The 23,291-nt window shown below is 32.5% G+C and overlaps 1 long non-coding RNA gene across 1 annotated transcript; it reads left to right on the top strand.

Moving 5' to 3' along the window:
• Positions 1-13,119: 13,119 nt before the first annotated feature.
• LOC148622452 (uncharacterized) lies at positions 13,120-22,659 on the top strand. Its single transcript, XR_015920650.1, has 3 exons — positions 13,120-13,351; positions 16,624-16,734; positions 19,020-22,659. It is a non-coding gene; the product is annotated as an uncharacterized LOC148622452 (long non-coding RNA).
• Positions 22,660-23,291: the final 632 nt, after the last annotated feature.

The following is a 23,291-nucleotide window of genomic DNA, read 5'->3' as shown; positions in this document are numbered from 1 at the left end:
ATATTAAATTAAAACCAATATATTAATTAATAAATTACACTATAAAATGAAATGCCAATGCCTTAGGGATATATATGTCAGTTAATTTATTTCGAGGTCAACCATTAAACTAAAATCTCGAATTAAACTTGGAAACATTATTGATGAAGAACGTTAAATACATCCCTATTTTCACAGTCTTTCAATTCGTCTTTTGTTGTCTAAAGGATATTTCCAATATATCTTTCCGTCGTGTAAAAATAATAAATTCTCTACACATAGATTAATTTCTTATTCCCAACACATGTACAGCTTGAACTAATAGTATATTTATGAAAACGTGTAATATGTAAATACTTAACTCTGCAAAGAGTGTAATTAATGATACTATATACACACTAAAGTCATCTTGAATAATGACTTTCATTTCTGAATTGACAAAGGTGGAAAACTTTCAAATTACCCTATAACAAATGCAACTATCTATCCTACTTTACATTGTATTAACAATTTATTTGGACACAAGCTGGTCATAAATTCGGGTTATCAGTCCATAAGTTATAGAATCGTGCATCTGCATAATGAAAATCGATCTCCGATCTTGGTCCTAAACGAAAGGTATAACAGTTATCTTGCCAGAAGCATAACATCTCAAACGGTAACATACGAAAGTAGCTGAATCCACCAGCCGTTTTTTTTTGTTTTTTTCGTCTTGGTCGTATTTCTGGGTGTACTTAAATCTTAGTTTTAATGGTTTTTTGTGTTGCGCGACTTGATCTTGGACTGCCATCTTTTGTATTCCTGGCATTGTTTTGTGATACGGTATTTACCTTCAATATTGCTACTTCCTCTTTTATACTTTACAACAAAAAAAGTGATAGTAACTATTGAAAGGTGTGTCAACGCCTAAAACAAAACAAAACACAGAAGACATATCATAATAAGAATGATAAAGCATCATCTAGACTTCAATGTCTAGCAGGACCCACACTAACACTGTACTAGTAAGAAGGTTGGTGACTTTTCTGTACACAAATGATTGCGTCATTTATTTTTCTTTGTTTCTTGATTAAACAAATATTTCCAAATTATAAATGTGATCTTAAATGCCTAAAATTTAGATTTATAAACATTAAAAGTAATTCAATGAAAACAAATGGAAGTTTGGGAGATTGTTTCTGATCATAATTCGATTTATCAATAACTCAATTTTATTCCGTAGGAATTTCAGCTGCGAACAATCTATAGAAGCTTTGATCAGGGGCAAAATGTGTTTTTGTTGATTATATCTACCTCTAGGTTAGGAGATGTAAACAATCATCGCAATTGGAAGAGTAGTGACTTAGACTTTTATTGTTTTTATCAGATGCAATGCATATCAGTCTGTCTTTATAGGAGAAAATTGAATTCGAATCCATTCGAACAACCAATAACAACTATAAATACAAACATTGTAATCAAGGCTTACCAGTCTGCTATGTATGTCGAGTTTGTAAACATTGAAGCTTGTTGAATAAACATTACTATTAATGACGTTTATGTGATAACTGTTTTCTTAGAAATGCGGTTGTTAGACATTTCTGGCATATTACTGAAAATGATCCGGCATTATCCATGGGTTTGATATAATTGGTCTTGACACTTGACATAAATTTGTTTCGAACCGCTTTGTTTAATCAAAATGATGTATTTGGGATTCGATAGTCTGCCCCGTTGTGTTTATAACATGAACAATTAAAGTAATCAAGAAATTACAAACACTAAAAGTTATATATACAAGTGTAAAGATAAAAAAGTTCCATGACAAAAATCTTCGAATAATTTCAACAAAAATGATGCTCTTTACGTTGTACTCCAAAGCATGGCCTACATATCAGCCTGAAATTGTTTAGCATGGCCTTTAAGTAGGTCTACCTGGTATGGTCAGACTAAATAGGTTTGGTACGACCTGGATATTTTGATTGCCTGGTTTAGCTGGAACAACTTGTTTTCCTCTAGAAGTATACGTTTTAAATATATTTTCTTCAACACGAGTTATTATCATTCAATGCGACTAAAAGATAAAAACAAAATATTTAAACACAAAATTAAAAAAAATTATATGCATGAGCTATATTAACAAAGTCCCTTAAGAGCTGCGTCAATTTTTGTATTTAGTCAAATAGCTATTAAATGAATATACAAAAAAACCCAAAAAAACAAAACAAAACACAAAAACAAAAACAAGACAAAACAAAAAACAAAACAAAACAAAAACAAAAACAAACAAAAACAAAACAAAACAAAACAAACGAATGATATACTATGTCAAAAGAAAGGCAAAATTGGTAAATCAATATACTCTAGAACATCTTCAATCAAAACACAAAATCTAAAACAATTATCATTTACAACTTTAGCTGCAGTTAGGTGCTTAAATGAATGCCATCGTTATGCAATCCTTCCATGCAGTGATGTTATCAAACTACACTTTAAAGTAGTAGTGTCAAACTTGGAATACAACCATGTTTAATGAGCATATCTACATATGTTATTATATAAACATATATGGTAAGTATATTCCAAAACTTCCCATTAGATTTAATTTGTCTGCCTTGACCCTAGAAAATGCACAGCAATGACGATTAATGGTACGCTAAATTTTTACAGGAACTCTATACCAAAAAACACTAAACACAGTGATCAATAAAAACTCATTTGACTTATAATTTCATATAATATAACTTATAATGACATGTATCAGTACATTGATTATAATTTTAAATATTTTTTTCTTTCAGTATCAGTCTTTATAAGTATCAGACAGAAGCTATTCATCCATGCCAAAAAGACTTATCAAATCAACATTTATTTCTTATCAAAAATAGTTGCAGACCACATAGACTTTTTGTGTTTGATATAGTAATCGTTTTCAATGTGGATGATCTAACTGGGGGATAAATGTATGTTTATATATATATATATATAAATATTTTACAGATATAATACAGATTTTAGAAGGTAAAATTGTTCTTTTTTATTCCATTTGCTCATTACAATCAAATGATAATGAAGGATAAGTCGTGTCGCTTTCCCAATCCTCCTTAGATCTCGATAGTCCATATGATTTATTTCAAAACCCCAGCCATTATATTAAGTGGATTTCATTCTTTATCACCCGTACAAGAAGTTGAGAGCTAAAAAGATCATAGAGAACATGTTGTATGAAAATTATAACATCTTTATTACTTTCTATTTCAAAACTGCTGAAGTAGAATTTGCTGCGACAGTAATCAATCCAATTGACTGTCCAGACACAAGACTAATTCTATGTCTGTAAGGTGAAATATATACAGATAATAGTTCCTTATATATTAGGTGATGTCTGCCCTTTCTCTCCCAATCACATTCATTAGAGCGTCCTTCTATAATTATTGTACCAACAATAATACAAATTTTTACCATGGATAGACATCAAGTAGTTTACTGATTGCCTGGCCCATTAACAGCAATACATAAAAGGCAAATATGTTTATCATTAGTATGGAATAAATATAGAATAAATACTAAGGTATCGAAATATAGCTTAATGTAGGTCAAACATAGGAATATGTTAGTTATGGTATAACCGAGTGTGCAGTGTATTGAAAGAGATAACAAAGTGCAAATCCATTCCATTTTAATGAGAATAAGCGTCTTTTGTAATACTTTTATACCTAGTTCAATTAACAAGTTGGAATATTACACTTCATTGTACCGACACATCTACAACATTTTTTAAATGTATTTTTGATTTGGATTTTTTGTCGAGCACCATTTTTTAACAATTGAGCAATAATTTTTTTCCAAAATAACTTTTTCCAAAGTATGCAGGGTTAGTTTTCAAATTTTGGGGTTCGGTTTAGACAAAGAATCTTGTAACAAAAGTATGGTAACTTTTTTCTGTATACAAAATATAATCTTTCGAGAAAAAAAAATAATTAAAAGAGCGATTTAAGTCTAACAATACTTGTATCTTATATGCTTCCAATTTCATTTGATTTCTGCTAGAATCTTGGTTCCACTGTTGCTCTTTCGTCATTGCCGGTTGTTATTATCTTTTCTGGAAAAATCTTTGAAGCATAATATATCCTTGGTAGTACGAAAAATTCATAAAACTTATTAAAAATTACTTTTTTGACATCTTAGCACTTAAATCACATTAAAACAAACCAAAACGTTTACCTGTAGGTATGGTAAAGCAGGAACTAACCATTTGGTGCCACATAGTCCATTCTCTCAGTTTTATTCTTATGATGTGTAAGTGTCACAGTTCTTATTTAAATTTGTTTCCTTGGTACCAAGTTTTTTTAATATTGTCGAATATTGCTTGACTAATACGTGCCTTACTCTATATCTAAATTAAGAAAACTGGACGCAGGCGGTTCTGTAAATGATACAAAGAAAGATAGAAAAGCTTTTTTTCTTGTGCACATCAAACTGTAGGTGGAGAATCCGACATGGGGACATGTTTTACGCGTAGCCTTCGAACTGGAATAGAAAAAAAAAATAAATCTATATCTACTATGTTCACATTTTTGTTATTTAAAAATATATATCATGATTTGTCAACCTTTAAGTTATCTTTTATTTTTATTCAATAAATTGTTATTTACCTTTGTTATAAAAATCTGAGTACAAAAAACAAAACAAAACAAAACAAAACAAAAACAAAAAACAAACAAAAACAAAAACAAAGCAAAACAAAACCAAAGAAAACAAGAAAATGATCTTTATGAGGATCAGAGCATTTGTGACTGCAAATTTTGTATAAAAAACAAAATAAGGTTGTGTTACATTTGGTACAAATGCAGTTATTTTCTGTATGACAGAAGCGCATAACAACACATACACAGAAGAAACACCTGTGTTTGTTTCATGTGAAATAAACGATAAAAGCAGTAAAGCTATTTTCCACATACTCCTGACATATTTAGTTATAAAGCCCCTGTTGATGTCAACAGCTCATGAAAACAAGGAAATTGTTTCCTTTTGAACTTCAATCTTTTATATTGTAGAAGAAGTCATAATCTCAACATGTTATAGTTTTACTCCTTGAATTATGAAATTAAAACCCTCTTTAGAGTATCAAAATATTTAATGTTCACATATGCTCCCGGCAACTGTTGAGTAAGTTGTCATTACATCTAAGTATTAACATGAGATGAAAGGAAATGGTGCTATTTTTCTTCTTTCTCAAAAAATCAAAGGCGTTTTAAAAATTCTTCATCGTTTTTTATGATTGTCTGTCAATTGTTCTGAACTTGTGTTGGATCAACATAAAAAGTGTGGAAGTAGGTATTATATTTACGTGGCATGTCATATATAATTATTTAACGCTTTTGTGCAAATAAACGGGATACGTTATTATATCAATGACTCAATATTTAATCTGTGTCTACTCAATCACATCTTTCCTCATTCTTTATATTTTTGTAAATACAAACTATACTTCGCTAATCCTAATTTAAGAAACCACACAAAATGTGAATAGTTGTTTGATCGTTCTTATGACACTTCTAGTTTGTTTTATCTTGATAACAACTACAGAGAAGGGAAATATTAAGTACCTTTAAAAATCACAAGAAGAACCTGCATAATTATTTCTCAAACAACATTAAAAAAAAACAAAAAATGTTTTGCATCATTGATGGACTTGTTATAAAATGTTTTGCATCAAGGTTATGTTGCTACAAGATTGAAGTCATCACTACAGAAGTCATCATGAACTCGTGGATCGTTATGGTGTATCCATCAGCACCATGAAAACTGATTTATTCAACGGGTCATAGTTTTCCTTTCCTCGTTTGTCTACCCCGGACTTGACTTTTTATGAGCAACTCGGCGGGTGTTTCTAGAAAAACAGAAGACGCTTACCCTACCGGTGCACCTGGTCCATGCTCCCAGTTTTTAGTGGAATCCGAATTGCTCATTTACTTTTGTTACTTTGTATATATGATTTAAGTTACTTTATGTTCTTTGTTGTGTATGTCTGTTTTACATGTCTGGTCTTTGTCCCTGGATTAAATTCTTTTGATTACCCTATAACCTTGGTTCCCTTGATTACTCTTTCACTCCATCAAACTCTAAAAGGCAAAAGGCTTCCGCTGACCCTACAATAAACTTATATGGTGTACATGACATGTTCGATTTTGTTCTTTAGAAAAGAGCAACAACAAACAGTAACAATAAAAATTTAAAAAAATTAAAGATATATATATATATATATCAAATTTATGATGCAAATTTCTGGTCGTTCCCTCCGCGGAACTCCAACTCGCACTGCTGTGACATCTATGGCAACACCGCCTGCACAAAGTCCAGCGCCCTAGAGCACTAGCCTAGCTGGCCGAGTCCCGCGGAGGTTTGTTTTTGTTTGTTGGGGTTTAACGTCCGAGCAGCAATATTTCAGCTATATTCAGACAATGAACATGAAATGGATGATGAAATGAACATGATATGAAAAAAAAGGATGGGACACAAGGATAATAGGGTCGACAAATTTTGATTGCCACTGGAAAAAGGGGGATGGGTAAGGTCGGGCAATTTAGCCTCCTGTAGCGGAGCGCAAAGGTTCCTACTCCTATCGAATACCACAGCAGGGTTCTTTAACGTGCGAGGAACGTGGCATCTTTCCGAACACGGTGCACCACTATGGTTTGCGGTCAGGTTTTCCGTATTATAGCCTGACAACCCCAGCTTGTGACACGCCAGGGGTACCCCATTCCACCACCTGGGTCACACATCCTAGTTGCTCTGTGGGCAGAGCGCCTAGCCCCCGGCTAGGTTTCTGAGCACTATTTAGTCGCCTTTTACGACAAGCTTAGCGCTGCTGCAGGCCTATTCTTTTAACACCCGGACCTGCACGGGGGAACGACCAAAAATTTGCATCGCAAATTTGACAGTTCTAACATCGTTGGGAATTTTCAGACCCTTCTATAAGTTTACGTTATCTTCCCTGTATCAATTTGATCCGATGGAGCAGTGTAGAGAATAGAGTCGTCACATTCTGAGACGTTATATATAAATAACAGATAAATTAATATTGAAGAAAATCATTGGTATATAAGACACTGTGTTATCATAAGAAGTAATTCAGATATTACCTCATTATCGTGATTGGATCAAAGAAATTAGAATGATATAATTGACACAGAATTTAAATATTCTTCTTTACTTCTTGTTTTCGGTTCTAATTTGAATAACCGTTGTACAAGGGCTTGCTGTAGAGAATTGCCGTTGTACAATGACCAATTATACATTGTAGAACTATTAAAGACATACTGTCATAGGGTATTTGGCAGTTAATTCAAAGGTGAGAGAAAATTTGACATTTAAACGACTTGTCAATGAACGTACATTTTATTTTGTAATCAAAAACACTAATAGGAAACTGTATACCATGTTAGCGATGCTGTCACTATTAAAATGATGCAAATACAGTAATTAACTACATCGTGAATTAATCAGGTGAAGCCTTCACACAAATATTCAATTTATTTCCTTGTTAAATTCAATGTTACCTTTTGTGATCATTTCGACTGATAAATTATGTTTGTACGTTGAACTTTATAACCGATGTCAGTGTATAAACTGACTTGTAAACAGTTATTGAAGTACTTATTAAATGCATCCAGAAGTATTATGTACTTCTAGAGTCATTTCCCTTTTCTCGATGAAGACTTAAATTTCGTTAAATTTTATTTTTTTAAAGTATCACCGCTTTAAATTTTTAAGAGCATCGTATATGAATTCCTAACTGAATTATTGGTCGGCCACTACTATTTAGGAATCAATTTTGCAAACGTCAGAATGTAAGTGTCAGTTATCTGTTAATAAACTGTAGAATTAACTTGACGCAAACATATAGTTCACTGTCAGTAAATATAAGAAACGTTTCTGTGAATGTCTATTCCAGGAAAGTATTTTTAGCTATTAAGCACAGGATAATTGTTTAATATTTTCAGTGCAAATGAAACAAATATAACAATAGGTTTTATGTTTAATTTGTTCTGAAAACCTTAGACTTTGTCTTAAAAACTACACACACTTTTAGAGCACATGCTGTCACTCTCTTTTTTGTTGGAATTCATGTCGCTAATGCTTAAAATGTGTTGCGTGATATGCTGTTTACACTATCGTCAAGTTTAATATGTAAATTCAAACAAATACCAACAATACATATTGCAAATGTAGATACGCTGTACTTGTGTTTCAATGAATAACCTTTTATCAGCAGCATTATAATCCAATATAGTACGTGGGCTGAGATAACCCCCGTGCACCCCCCTCCCAACTCATCAATCAAAATATGATTTTCAGGTACCCTTATATCTCCCATTTACAAAACTTTTTTGTCGCCAAACAATAAACTGAAACATTTTTAGCTCCTTTTTATACCTAGTTGAGGCAAAAATAAATTTTTAAAGTTTTTTTTATCCTACGAACAAACATATGTATCGACATATTTTTCTATGTCAAAACCCCTAGAGTATTAATGCTTCAGTAAAAATGGCTTATTTGGTATTTTCTGTTTAGTATTATCACAAATTATAGTTCTCTGGTTCTTTTAATGAATTTTGGCGATTTTTGTATTCAGAATTTATCAGAAAATGCAAAAAATGGGATTTTCGATTTTTCGGTCATCTATCAATTCAGGAATTGTTTTTAATTTGTTGCCTATATTGTGTATGTAATTAACCAGTGTTTATGTACTTGGATTTTGATGTTTCTGAGTATCTGAGTGTACTAATTCGGTTTTGTTTTGTCAATATTTAATAAAATAGATATGGTAGTGACAAAGATATGGGTTCAGTATTCTTGAACTTTTTTTAAATTTTTTGTTTCCAGCGTCAACATATTGCTTCTCTCTTTTGCGTTTTTGTGTAAAGATTAATAAACTCTACTCCTATATCGAACTTCCACTTTTCTTGCTACCTTGGTTTCCGAGATATTGCAATGTCATAGCTTATAAACAGTTTGTGTTTAATGGAAACGCCACCCATTTCTTCCGTCAAAGGTTCGCGGCACCCTTTCTTACTTCGGTTTATTTTCTCAACGTGTTTCAGTAATTTTCCTTCAATATTGCTCTTAAAAAAATCTGGAAAAGATCATTATGATAATAAGAAAAAAAATAATAAGGAGAAAGTAACAGCAACGAAATGTCGCCCTACATTCCTCTGGGATGACAGAAGATACAGAAGAAACCTGGCAAAGACAGTATGTCCCGACACTTTGTGTTCGGGGACTTAAATTTTATTGGTTTGTCTATAGGAAAGACCGAAAGCTACATAAAAGATGCAGTATTACGAAAGGGCGGCAGATTCTTAATTTCTTCGATATTATGATAAATTCAATAACTAGAGCAAAATACTTATCCTTGTGAAACCTTTAGAACCAAAACCTTATCATATCATCATATCAAAATATGCAAACACATAAAAATCAATTCATACGACAATTATAAAAAACATTATAAAGTATTCATTATAAAAACACGTACTTTTTTTTAAAAATTGATAAAATTACTTCCTTTGAAATTTACACAATTGTAGTACCAATAAAATACTATATTGGCGCTGAAATGATCCGTTACACTTATAAAACTGTGTCGTTCTAAGACGTAGTAAAAAAATACTAGAACATTGATAGTGGCTCAATAAAAATTCTAAATTGTTAACTTTGACATAACTAACAAAACGTAAAATTCTGTAAAATAATGGAAACACATTCTGAATTTGGTTTGTTGAATTCACAACTCGGATGAGTTATATATTATTGTATTATCACTGTAGATATTTATTTAAACTTTTCCTGTCTGAAAAATATAAAGTAAGTTAAGTAGACACAAATCAATAGTAATTGCTAATATATTAAGTAAATGAACATCAATTGACCAATAAATAAACGTTATTTCTAATAACTTTGTAAGTATTCTCCTTAGATCTGCCATATTCTTGGTAAACAGACAAAATCTCCGGGATAATCTAGGTTAATGGTTTGTGTCAATGGACTACTGGAGAAAATACGATTGCGGTGCAAAGAAGAGTAATTAAGTAGCTGTCTTCATAAGAATCATGCAAAATCTGAAAAATGTGATACACCCCAAAAAGAATACTTATTTTTATTTTTGTAATTAAGTTGTTTTATGGGTCTGTACTATAAAAAATGTGCAATTATTCATTCCAATCTGTCTGCTCTTAAGATATAATCAACATTGAAAATCCAATAGTTTCAATTGTTTTTGAGTGTCATTTACAGAGTTATCTCCCTTAATTAATCTACAGTGTATTGTATATATATATTATTTTTATCGCCTAAGAACACGGGTTATATGAAAAACTGAATGTTAATTTCTGTTTATTATGGCAATTCACACAAAATATATAAAAATAAAAATATGTAGGCTTTTACCCATGAATCACATTTTGCATGATTCTTAGCTGGAGTGTTACTTAACTGTAAACCAAGGATTAGTAATCAGACTGATAATCATACTAAATTTGCTGATGATTTACCACAAATATTATATTCCAATCATGCCACACCTATAGGTGCATGTCTGTACAAAATATAAAAAATCAACAATTGCTTGGTTATCATTTACGTTTTCTTTCGCCTTTGTCAGTAAATATAGGGAGCGTTTGTAGCCAGCAAACAAAGTTCCATAAGAGCTGCAGAAGAACAACAATTCAGTTCTTCACAACTTGTTAATGAGATCTTGACCATTTTATTTCATATTAAGTGGCATTACATATATAAGGCAAAACAACACTAAGAAAAAAAAATACGAAGATCAAAAGAAATCTGAAAAAATATATGTATATACATTTTATTGAACAAAATTCACACTGTAAAACATTTAGTTTATTTATCTTGTCCAATTACTTCATGTTCTATGTTATCACACAATTGAATTACTGTTTTAGTAACGCCAGTTTTCAATTTGGTGATTTTGATTTAAACAAGAGAAATCATTCACATCCATGAGGCAATAATTGTTAAAAAAAAGAAAAGAAACGGTACAATACAGTGATTATCAAATTGGTACTTTGAACGGGGAACACATAGAGTAGAAATGAAATGTAGCAGAAGATTTAAGGTGAAATATCACACAATGATGATGTTAAATCTAGATTCATGAAACCAATATCCTTTACATGCAAAGGAATGAATATACTGTTTTGTTAAATTTCTGGTTTAAGGTACTTAATTTTCTTTTATTTTTTACACAACGCAAAGGTGACTTTACTTGAATCATTTTGATCTTTTCCGGGGTATAATTAAACTACCGGTTCATGAAATAAGACTGGCAACAAGAAAATTAGAAGAATGAGAACTTAATTACACTGAAGTTTAAATATAATCTCCAATGCTACCGGATAATTGAAAACTGTATGTCAGTTGTCACTGGAAATGGGAAAGTAAGACATAGCTAGACTTTCTGATTGTCTAGAAAATAAAGAAAACGTTTTAGTATTGCATCTAGCACACTTTCTAAGTTATTCATCTTGTGAATATCAACCTACATTTTATTATATACAAATTCCGATTCATCAAACCAGATTGCTAACTCAGCGACATCAGAACCTAAATACATTGCAAAACTTTGAAAACAGGAATCAGACATGATACACAATGTCAACAGAAGTGACATTTCTGGTGTTCCGGACATGCAAGTATATTCTGCTCCATCAGCGACATAAGTCACATTGAAAGTGAGTAAAATACGGTAAGCGCCACATTCAGTGAATTTGATTTAAAACTTAATAAGTTTCACTTTCCAAATATTGTCATTAAGCATAAGTTTTGACCATTCAAAGCATGTTCACAACAATGTGATTGTTAACACTATATTGAGACCTAGTCTAAGCTGTTGTTAACATGCTTAAAGGTAATACATTTAAACAATTATTTCTGAAATGTTTTTCGTAAGAACAAAATTGAAATGTCTATCCGAATGTAAGGTAATTATGTTCTTGTAAGCATGCTTACTGTAGTTGTATTCTAGAAAGTCCCGAAAGTCCTTATAACTAACACTGGACAACTATACCGATCATATTCTCAACGAAGTCAGACAACTGAAAATTCAATCTTTATTTTCAAAATATTTGATGACGTGTTATACTCTTCAATGCTAACACATGGGACATTATACATCATCAACTGTAGAGAATTTCACTTTAACTATATTGCAATTATTTCAGTGTTGCTTTTAGTTGTCTAATGTTATTTAATATAAAAGCTTACATATTTAAGAACATAAGACATAAATGCACTTTTTATTCAAATCGCACAGGAGCTAGTGTTTAAAACTATATTGTCAGTTTATTTAATATCATATTTTTGTTTGAATTCTTTAGAGTTCCCCAATACTTTAAATTATTGTTGTAGTCAAGTAAACCCTAAGGTTGCATACAGTTCTGAAAACATACACAACATTTACAGTGTCCCTATCATTTTGATTTCAAATATAACTAACATAATGTTAGCAGCGTTTTAAAAATAAAACAAATATTTTAATATTTGTTTATTGCATTAATTTCCATTTGTTGTCAGGTTTCGCCTTCACAGTGATTGCTGAATATACCCCGATTCTATAATTTCATATACTATTTATCAAACATACTCAATTATTTTGACACTGTTCAAACTAAAAGTTGATGGGCTGATATGCAATGTTGGGGATTATTATCGACTGCTGAAAAATTATGCTCAATATATATATGAAAATGGCAACATTAGCATTATAGAAAAAGTAAGTTAGTGTAGCCTATTTAATAATGATCACGTAAATAGTTTGTTGTTTTATTTTTTTTCAGACTAAATAAATAAACGTATTTTTTACCAAAAGCCCTAAATTGGCATTCTTCTTAATTTAAAGCCAGTTACACACAAACTGACAATAATAATATACCTAGTAAAGCGTTTCTATGACTCATTCTATTTCCTTCAAAATTGAACATAGGCTTCGAATATTTTATAGTATTTATTACATGTTGGTCTAATTTAGGATTTCTTGGGTGCTAGTTTTCAGACATAATCGTTGACGAGAGAAACTGCCATTTAGAACTGTAAACATATCCCGCTGATATAATTAAATACATCATTTATGTGAAAAAATGTAACTCCGCTATTATGGTAATCGTGTAAAAAATGTATCTTTATAAATGTCAATAAACTGTGGCAGATCTGACAACTACGACATGTAAACACCGGAATTTCGCTATATTTTACTTGTACACAGAACATTAAATCGATGATAGTATTGCATAATAAAGGCTGACAAATAGAATTCAAACATGCAACTTTAGACTGAACCATTTTTGGTAAAGTGGCTGTAATTATTTTTTCGGTAAGTAGCATCTATAAAGAATTGTTCTAATTATATATGTTAGTTTAGAACTATTCCAAAATTGTTTAAAATAATTTTGTTAGAATACTTTTTATATATTTATATATTTTAGATCTACATATGCTAAAAAATTACTGCTAATGGAGTAATTGTTGAAATTATATTGAAATGATAATTTATTTCAGAGAAATTCCAACAGTCTTTTCGGAATTTTGAAGCAAGAAGCAAGATATTGAAGCATTTCGTATCTTATATTATACAGAGCAACAAAAATGTTCTGATACCAAATACTAAACAGCGGGTTTACAATACTCTGATTTATCTTTACAGAATTCAAGATTTATTTCAATCAGAGCAGAGTGGCCTTGAATGTGCCATTATTTTTCCATTACTTAGATGCACAATAAAGTTATTTGAAGGTTGACGTTGTAGAGATAGTCTTATGACGACCATATTAGATTATTTAATATTTTTTTTTAACGAGAGGGAGTGTTTTGCTGAATTGTAAGGTATTAGTTTTCTTTTATTTCCAGTTTTCTTGACCTACATATGTAAGTTTTATAAGCGCTGCAAAATTTCCTTTTGGGGCTATTTTTCACCGATGTGCTACGTGACGTCACGAATATTGTGCAGCTGTGATACACATTTAAAAAAAATCGGTTAATTATGATAGTCGCGTTAAAAATTTGTGTAACAATTTTGGGATTCATTCATTCTAATCGGGTCAGATACTGTATTTAATCATTTTCAATTATAGACTAGAAAATTTTTCCACAAATTAGCCATATTTCATACGCAGTAAACAAACATATAGTCGTCAAATATTCTTGCGCTGTTGCTCGTATGTCACGCAGGGACATAGAAACTAGCGATAATTTTCATTCTCACTCGACTAGCGTGAGTTTGAAAATTATCGTATAGCAAGATCAAAGAGATTTTAAACAAAATAGCGATAATAATGTGTTATGACGTAATTATGTTAATATTCGTCTGAAAAAAAAGATGAATGTCAAAGTGAAAGATAAAATAATGTGAAAGTTTGTTTGTTTGTTTGTTGGGGTTTAACGTCCGAGCAGCAATATTTCAGCCACCCTCAGACGATGAACATGAAATTGACGACAAAATGAACATGAAATGATGATGAAATGAAAAAGGGATGGGACACAAGGACAATGGGGTCGACAAATATTGATTGCCATTGGAAATAGGGAGGGATGGGTAAGGTCGGGCAATTTAGCCTCCTGTGGCGGAGCCCTATGGTTCCTACTCCGGGAGAATACCACAGTAGGGTTCTTTAACGTGCGAGGAACATGGCACCTTTCCCAACACGGTGCACCACTATGGTTTGCGGTCAGGTTTTCCGTATTATAGCCGGACAACCCCAGCATGTAACACGCCAGGGGTACCCCATTCCACTACCTGGGGCACACATCCCAGTTGCTCTATGGACAAAGCGCCCTAGCCCCCGGCTAGAGTTCTGAGCACTATTTAGTCGCCTTTTACGACAAGCTTAGCGCTGCTGCAGGCCTATTCTTTTAACACCCGGACCTGCACGGGGTTAATAATGTGAAGTGGATATCTATGTGTAACATATATAATCAAATGAAAACAAAAAAAAATAAGTTCAAAATATTCAAGTACGTCTATATAGTATTCCAGTTAGGATCTCATTTTTAAAAGAGCTAGCTTGTACTATTTGATCTGTGTTTACACTGTCATTGACAATTTGCAATACAAAGGTTATCTACTAACTAATTTAAATTATCTTGTCACTTAGAGATAACTCTATTTTTTCCTTAAACACTCGCACATACATTCACATTTGGGATGAGTACAAAAAGGGTCTAAATTTCGTAAACCAAACTTCAGATTCGTCAAGATGGGGACGAGAAAATTAAATCAGTATTATTGATCGGACACTACCACAAATGCCACCAAAGCTATAATTAAAGAGGAATTTTGCATAAATATCAATGATGCGCTTCTTCTTGCATACAACGTCTAATGTGGAGTAAGTTAAATTAAAATGTTTGTTTACTTAGGCAGCAACCAATTGGTTTTCCGTCTTAGTCTTAAGTTACCTGTAGTAAGCAGGGTGTTGACATCATGTATGCACTTTATAACCAAACTATAGGAGATGAAGTATTTTTAACTTGTTCTGTGTAACCCTTACCCTACTTTGACCGGTTCAATATCAAACATATAATTGTGTTGTTTTATATAATAGTTAAGCGTCATTTATTATAATGATCATTGAACGCCGCCATAATCAGAGATGGTCTTGTTATTGTAACATTAGTAAAAGACCTCAAAGATAGGTAAACATAAAGTGAATGAAAAACGGTCACGCAAAATAAATCCGGCAATAACTGAGAAGGTGACACGCTAATTCCAAACTGCCAAATTACACCGGGCAAGAAGGTGTTCCACTGGTAGCTGTAGAACAACATCTGCTGTCCCTGTAGTACTTGCATCAACTTAGGGTGACATCAATTGGTCTCTTAAACTGCAAACCTCTTCTGTAACAGGTGCTGAAGTTGGGACACTTTGAGTTTTATCATTCACTAACTGGTGACCGGCACTGATTTCTTGGAGCGTTAGGCATTGATTCAGCGCGGCGTGTCAGTGATTTCCCCTTTCTGTCCTCACCAGATTTCCCTTTCTTCCCTGTATTTTCTGTGTTAAAAACGCTCTTTGAAGATGCATTTCTATTCCTGTTTGGTGGATTATTTTTTTACAATATGATAGCTGTTGGTGTTGATTTACGAATATCGAAATATGAAGTTGACTTTGTTTAACTGCAGGATAGAACAAGGAGGCGGGCGTGTTAAAAGGGGAATAAATCCAATGTTAGGACTACAAAAATTCTGACACTTACAATATTGCCATGATATTTTATTAAACGTGATTTATTTTGTAACGATATTTTTTCTAAACAACTTTGTATATATGTATAAGATAAGAATACACAAATTACCTAAACTACTAAGGCTTCAATCTTTGTATTGCAAATGGTAGAACCTCTCATTTATGGATTTAGCTTCATACTTCGATAATTTTGTTTTCTTGTATAACGAGAATATGTATGATATATATGTCAAAGAGACAAAAACCCCAATGGAAGGAAAATGTCAGCCTACAATGTATTTTGTAATTGAGATCTTTTAATATATTTCATTCTAATTCTGCTGATGAGAGTTTATTCCTTGAAACACGTGTACGGCATATCGTAATTTGCAATATATATGATTGTTTTTTTTCTTTTGTTTCAGATTCCTATTTGGATATAAACGTAGTTGAGAACCAAGTGATTCAAGAGCCATGATCCAATGCACTAAAATCACGGCTTTGATATTTACTTTCAGGACAGATTACAAGGACAGGTAATTACTACGTCAATCATTACGTATCGATGTTTTTAATGTCCTATTACAACAAAAACAGTAGGAAGTAAACATTATACCTTTTTGAAAATACACCGAATGAAAATTATTGAAGAAAAATCATAAAAAATGGACAAAAATAACCATAAAAAACATCAATCACACATGAACTAGTATTACAAAGCTTCAGAATTTTCAGATATATCAAGTAAATAACAAAGTCATTGCATACGTTAAGAAGAGCTTTTTCCAGAGAAAACCATTGAAAACTCAAATCACAAAGTGCGCCATATACCTCATCACAGAGAAAACAAAACTCCTCTACGACTCCAGTTTGGTTCGTTTACAATTGTAACTGTATTTAAGATACACACAATAATAGTTGAAATGACCATTCAACCGTACCGTAAGCATCAAATGGATGAGCACATTTTCAAAAACTGAGAATAACGGAAATGTGTTCTTAGAAGTAAATTTACGCACGACGACATCACACATTTTTTCTAGCAACTTATCAATACATATTTACTTACCATTGTACTTTTTGGGACCACATTTTCACTTCTAAAATTGCACACAGAATAGTGGATCACTTTAATTGGAATATTTTTCGCTTTTAAAGATGCTTAGACAACACTTGTACGTTGTGTATCAAGAAAAGAAAATGATACTTCACAGAGTCAGTCGAAAATACAACCGCCGACATAAAGTTACAAATATTTACAAGTCTAGTGAGACATTTATCGGACAACGTCAAGTACTATGAATTCAATTTTTGGTCCGATAGCAAAGTAATACATAGTTGGATTTTACCAACTAACCCCTCAAGAAATTAATCAACAATATAGTACATGAAATCAAAACTCCTTTACCCATGTAACATTACTAATCTGTCCTACTGTCATCGATATTTTTAAACATGGAACAAATACAACTTAAAATGCTCATTGATATGATATAAATGCGAGGAATAGTAAGAGTTAACAGGTAATCGTACTAAAATTTTGTCAGTATTAAGCAACGATGACTTTGAGGACAAAGCAACAAATAAAACAACATTTTTTTTTATTCATAAAACAGTTTCTTTGTTAATTTAGACATTGCAAAATTTAGTTGATTTTGAAAACTTCATCTGATTACCGCTTTTGTCTATCGATTTATTCGTATTCGCATGTGCCGATTAAAAAGTTTGAATGGATAATAGGCCGAGGTATTCGCTCACATTAGCTACAATGCAGAGTGCATTTATGATGTGAATCAAATCCGCACAACAGTTGAAGTTTAGTAATCGAATGAATTAAAAATAAAGCAATCAAATAAAATTGTCTATCAAATGTCATCTTAAACATGAGAACGAAATCTATTAAAATGTCAAGAAGGTTTTATTCCGCATGCACATGTCGGTGAAATTGTCAAGTATCAAAAGTATTAATATACTTACAAATTTGATCATTATGAGTGACTATGTACAAATCAGACCAGCGTAGAAAGATAACAAATTGAATCAAATATGATGGACCAAGAGAAATTTATTTCTAAAATCTGGGGTCAAGTGATTAAGGTGTAAGGCTTTTTTCAAAATGGACCGTAAATTTGTTTATTTTTAAACAATTTTTAATACGATGGTGACTTGTTTTTTGTGGGTTTCAAATGGTATGGAGGAGGTACGTCAGTGAATAACTAGCACTCCTTTGTTTGTTTTTGTGTAACGTTTCTTTATTTCTGTTTTAACAAGGGCTCAGACATTTTTACCTGATTTTTTTTGAGTAATTAATTGTGTAATATTTTACTACAGTGTCCAGATGTCAACAGGGAGGGTTGTGATCACAAGTTGTTTTAACCCCGCCGCATTTTATGCCTGTCTTAAGTCATGAAATTCTGGCCTCAGTATGTTTTCTGTCGGTTTCACTTTCAGTTTGATTTCATGTTGCTTTAGTATATATGGACAACTATTTCGCTATACATGTGTATAATTGCAGCCTGCCCTGTGGAGTAAGGGTTTCCTTGTCGTTCATTGAAGACCCATGAGTGGCCTTGACCTGACATTTTTCAATTCTGACTGGCTTGTTGTCTCTGACATATTCGCCATATACATTCCCGTTATATTTTATTTAATTAAGTATAATTATGATGTATTTTGAAGGTAATTCATTTTCATGTTCTTGCTCAATCACTTCTCAAGGCATGAGTATCATGGACACTATAACTAACGTTCCTTACATACCGTTTCTTTGTCTTGTAATTGGTGAGTTAACGTCGATAAATTTATGTTAATTTCATTTTAGAATACCTTAGAAAGCACATACATCGTTGACATCAAGCAAAGAATTAATTACAAAAGGTCATTTTTCTACATACCACGTTTAGTCTTAGATATGACTTTGTATAGGATCGCATAAAACCAAAGACATCCGCACTGCTACTACCATTGTTTGCAACAAAAATAGTCAAATGTGTTTGATTCATTACAAATTTTCTCATTATTTTTTTTAAAGTTGATTTCCAATATTTTGTATAGATTGTTCAGCGTATGCATGCATATACTTACAAAGTATGATAACCACTGTGAATCGCCAATATCACTGATTATAATAATTGATTAACGAAATTAAATTACACACATTATTTTCTGTGATGGACCATAGGATGTTTGCCGTTCAAACACAGCCTTATCTGTATTAAGTATTTTAAAGTGAATTAAAAACAAAATATAAAGGGAGATAAAACCAATAAATATAACATTGCAACTAAAAGCAAAATCTAGTGATAAACACTGGTAGCAAAACCTAAAGCATACAATGGTAGGAAACCCTAGATTTGTACACTGATAACAAAACCTAGAGGCATACACTGATAGTGTATACTTTGCTATGGCCGTCAAAAAGCCCGGATGAGAAAGGAGGATGGTTGTCCGTGGGGCCAGCAACCCAACCACGTAAAAGGAAATACGCTACATAGACCAAAACTGGGTAAACTAGCCCAGGATCCAGGTTACTGGAGACATGACGGATGACACCCCGACAGCAAATATTCTTACCTCAAAGATATGTGTAGAGTTTGATGCTTGGAATGTACGCATCCTCTACCAAACTTAAAAGTTAACACAAATTTTCAATTGGTGGACATCAATAACGTCGAGATGCTAGAAGTTTTTGAAACAAGATGAACTGGACAAAAACTGACAGGGCATCAAATTATCTGCTCAGGACGGAGGATGACCATCACAGCAAAGGAGTAGGTCTAATAACAAACATCAAAACAACCAGATGTATGAATGGATGAAAACCAACAAGTGACAGAATTCTATCAGCAAGATTTCACTCAAAGTATGTCACGATGACTGTATTGGTATGCTACTCCCCGACTGAAGGTGTTGAGGATGTGGAGAAAGAAACTTTTTACGATCAGCTGCAGAAAGTCAAAGATAAAATGCCAGCCCGATGTATTCGTCATAGTAGGAGTTCTAAATGCTAAACTGGCATCAAAGAATAAAGGTTTAGAGGACATAATAGGGGGACAAGGATGTGAAACCATCAACAACAACGATACTAAACTTTTGCCAGGAAAATCAGCTTATGATAGGAGGTAACATCTTCCAACATATCAACATCCATAAATGACATGGACATCCACAGACGGACACACTTAAAACCAAATCGATCATATCATTATCAGAAAAAAGGTGGAGAGGATCGTTACAAGATGCAAGAGTCTTGAGAGGTGCCGATGTTGGGAGCAATCATGTACTTGTTCTGGTAAAATAAAACTAAAGCTAAGGAAAAACAAGGAATAGAGAACAGAAAACACCACTTCTGGATACAAAGAAACTTAGAGACTCTAAGGTGAGAGAGGCATTCAAAATGAGGGTTAGAAACATATTTGAAGTACTTCAAGACCAACAGAACGAAATAAGCCTTGATGACTTCAGCATGATGTTGGTGTAAGCAGGGAAAAACGTTGGGACTGATGAGAAGAAATAAAGAGGAATAGATAACAACTGAAACATGAGACAAGATCAGATTGAGAAAAACAACTAAGAGTAAACTACTTGCCACGCAATCACCTAGATTACAGCAGAGGCTAATAGTTACCTATGCTAAGAAAGACAAAGAAGTAAGAAAGAGTGCAAGAAATGACAAGATGGATTACATCGAGAGGTAAGCAGCAGAGGAAGAAGAAGCAGCGGCAAGGCAAGACATGCGCACATTATGCCGTATATCCAAAACTTTAAGTGGTCGCTATAAAACAGCTGAAACAAAAGTCAAGAAATCAGATGGTACAAAGTCTTGCAGTTTATACGAATAACTTACCTGTCGGAAAGAACATTTTGAAAGGGTATTAAACATAGAGGATATCTTGGTACAGGCAAGCATCACACTATCAGCAGAAGTACTAGATATAGAAGCTGACAGTTATATACTGGAAAAAGCAACCAAAGCAATTAAGACTTTAAAAGATTGGAAAGCACCTGAATTTAATCAGAAACAGTCAGAAATGTTAAAAGCAGACGAACTGGTAATACCTAGAGTCCTTACAGAAATCCTAAATGTATTATCCAGTACGAAGAGGATCAGAAAGGTACACTGATAACGAAGACCAGAGTTAAACAATGATATCAAAACCTAGAGGAATGTGCTGATGGCAAAACCTAGAGGAGTACACTGATAGCTAAACATAGAGGAATACACAGATAACAAAGCAAAATATAAACGTTTATAGCAAAACATAGTAATACAAATTTTGTAATACACTCATAGAAAAACCAGGAACATACGCTGATAGCAAACTTCCTGTAATTCAATAAAAGCAAAACCTGGAATAAACCGATCGAACAACATAGAGTTATACCCTGCTGGCAAAACTTAGGAATACAATAACAAAAATACTAACGGAATGCAGTAAAAACAATTCATGAGGTTAACACTGTTAGCAAAACCAAGAAAATTACAAGGATAGCTTATCTAGATGCATACTCAGAAAAGCAAAACCTAGAAGAATTTACGGATAAAAAAAAACACTAGATGTTTACATATATAACAAAACCTTGATCGCATAAAAAATATGGAATTTGCGATAGCACAGACTAAAAGTGTAAATTGAGAGTAAAAACTAGAGTAATACACTGATAGCAAAACCTATACAAATATATATATATATATATAGAAAGGTCTGAAAAATTCCCAACGATGTTAGAATTGTCAACTTTGCATCGCAAATTACAAATAACATTAAGTAACTAAAATCATACATACAAAGTAACAAAAGTTAATGAGCAACTCGGGCCACTAAAAATTGGGAGCATGTACCAGGTGCACCGGTAGGGTAAGCATCCTCTGCTTTTCTAGAAACACCCGCTCGGTTGCTCATAAAAAGTCAAGTCCGGGGTAGACAAACGAGGAAAGGAAGACTATGACCCGTTGAATAAATCAGTTTTCATGGTGCAGATGGATACACCATAACGATCCACAAGTTCATGATGAAGACCATTAAACTTCTGTAGTGATGACTTCAATCTTGTAGCAACATAACCCTGTCCCAGAAGCCTATTTGGTTGAGTTGTAGCGTAGTTTCGGCAAGCTCTGGCATAACGTATAAGTTGTGATATGAACACCCCATATGCAGGTGCTGAAGAGATGTTGCCACAGATGAAAGGAAAGTTGACAAATCTGAATGAAAAGTCATCACGTTTGTTGTAAAGTTTGGTCAATAGTTTTCCTTTAACATCGATTTCTAAGTGAATGTCAAGATATGAGGCTGACTTTACAGTGTCTGTAGTATCCCTTATCTCATGTTCTTTGGGGTAGATGCGATATATCAAATCCCCGAAATTAGGATTGTTTAAAGATAATACGTCATCTATACTTATGACAAATCCTCGAGGTATACACTGATAGCAAAACCTATATATATACTTATATCTAATCCTATTGGTTTTAATATATGTAGAGGTATACAAATAACGTTTTATACATATTTTAATGTTGAAATTCTTTACTGTATAAAGGTAAAGATCAATATCTTTACCAAAGATCGTTAAAACAATTTTTTTTCACTTAAAATACACAGAGTAGTATTTGATTAGATTTTTGAAAATTTGAGTTTGGTATGTATCTAATTAAATGAAAATAAATTGAGATTTTTAAATATACTATGTACTTTTGATACTCAAAATATTCTGCGTTTCTCCTATACAACTATATACTTTGTTTTGTAGACAAATTGCAAGAATTTATTGATTTTGAGAAATATTCATAATTGTCAAAAGTATAAACGGTTTTAATACACGTAATATCTAAATCGATGATAATTATCCAAATTAGAAATTGTGACGAATGCTAACAATACATGCAAAGTTTTGGTGCCAATAAAATCGTTGAAAACTGATTTTGTACGAGAATGAAACTTCGCCACAGTTTTGATGAATGGTAAATGGTAGCTTTGTGTTATGGAGTTATGACAAAAGTTTTAAAGCATTGAATGACTTAATGGTCTGAACAAGTATAAATATATATTGGATAGCTTAAAAAAAGCAAAAACAAAAAAAAACAACAAAAGAA

This window comes from Perna viridis, chromosome 3, assembly GCF_037379345.1.
Source record: "Perna viridis isolate PV_CMFRI_1.1 ecotype Kerala chromosome 3, ASM3737934v1, whole genome shotgun sequence".
In the NCBI taxonomy this organism is placed as follows: Eukaryota; Metazoa; Mollusca; class Bivalvia; order Mytilida; family Mytilidae; genus Perna; species Perna viridis.
The sequence above is the reverse complement of the archived record's forward strand: the minus strand, read 5'-3'. Positions and strand labels throughout refer to the sequence as shown.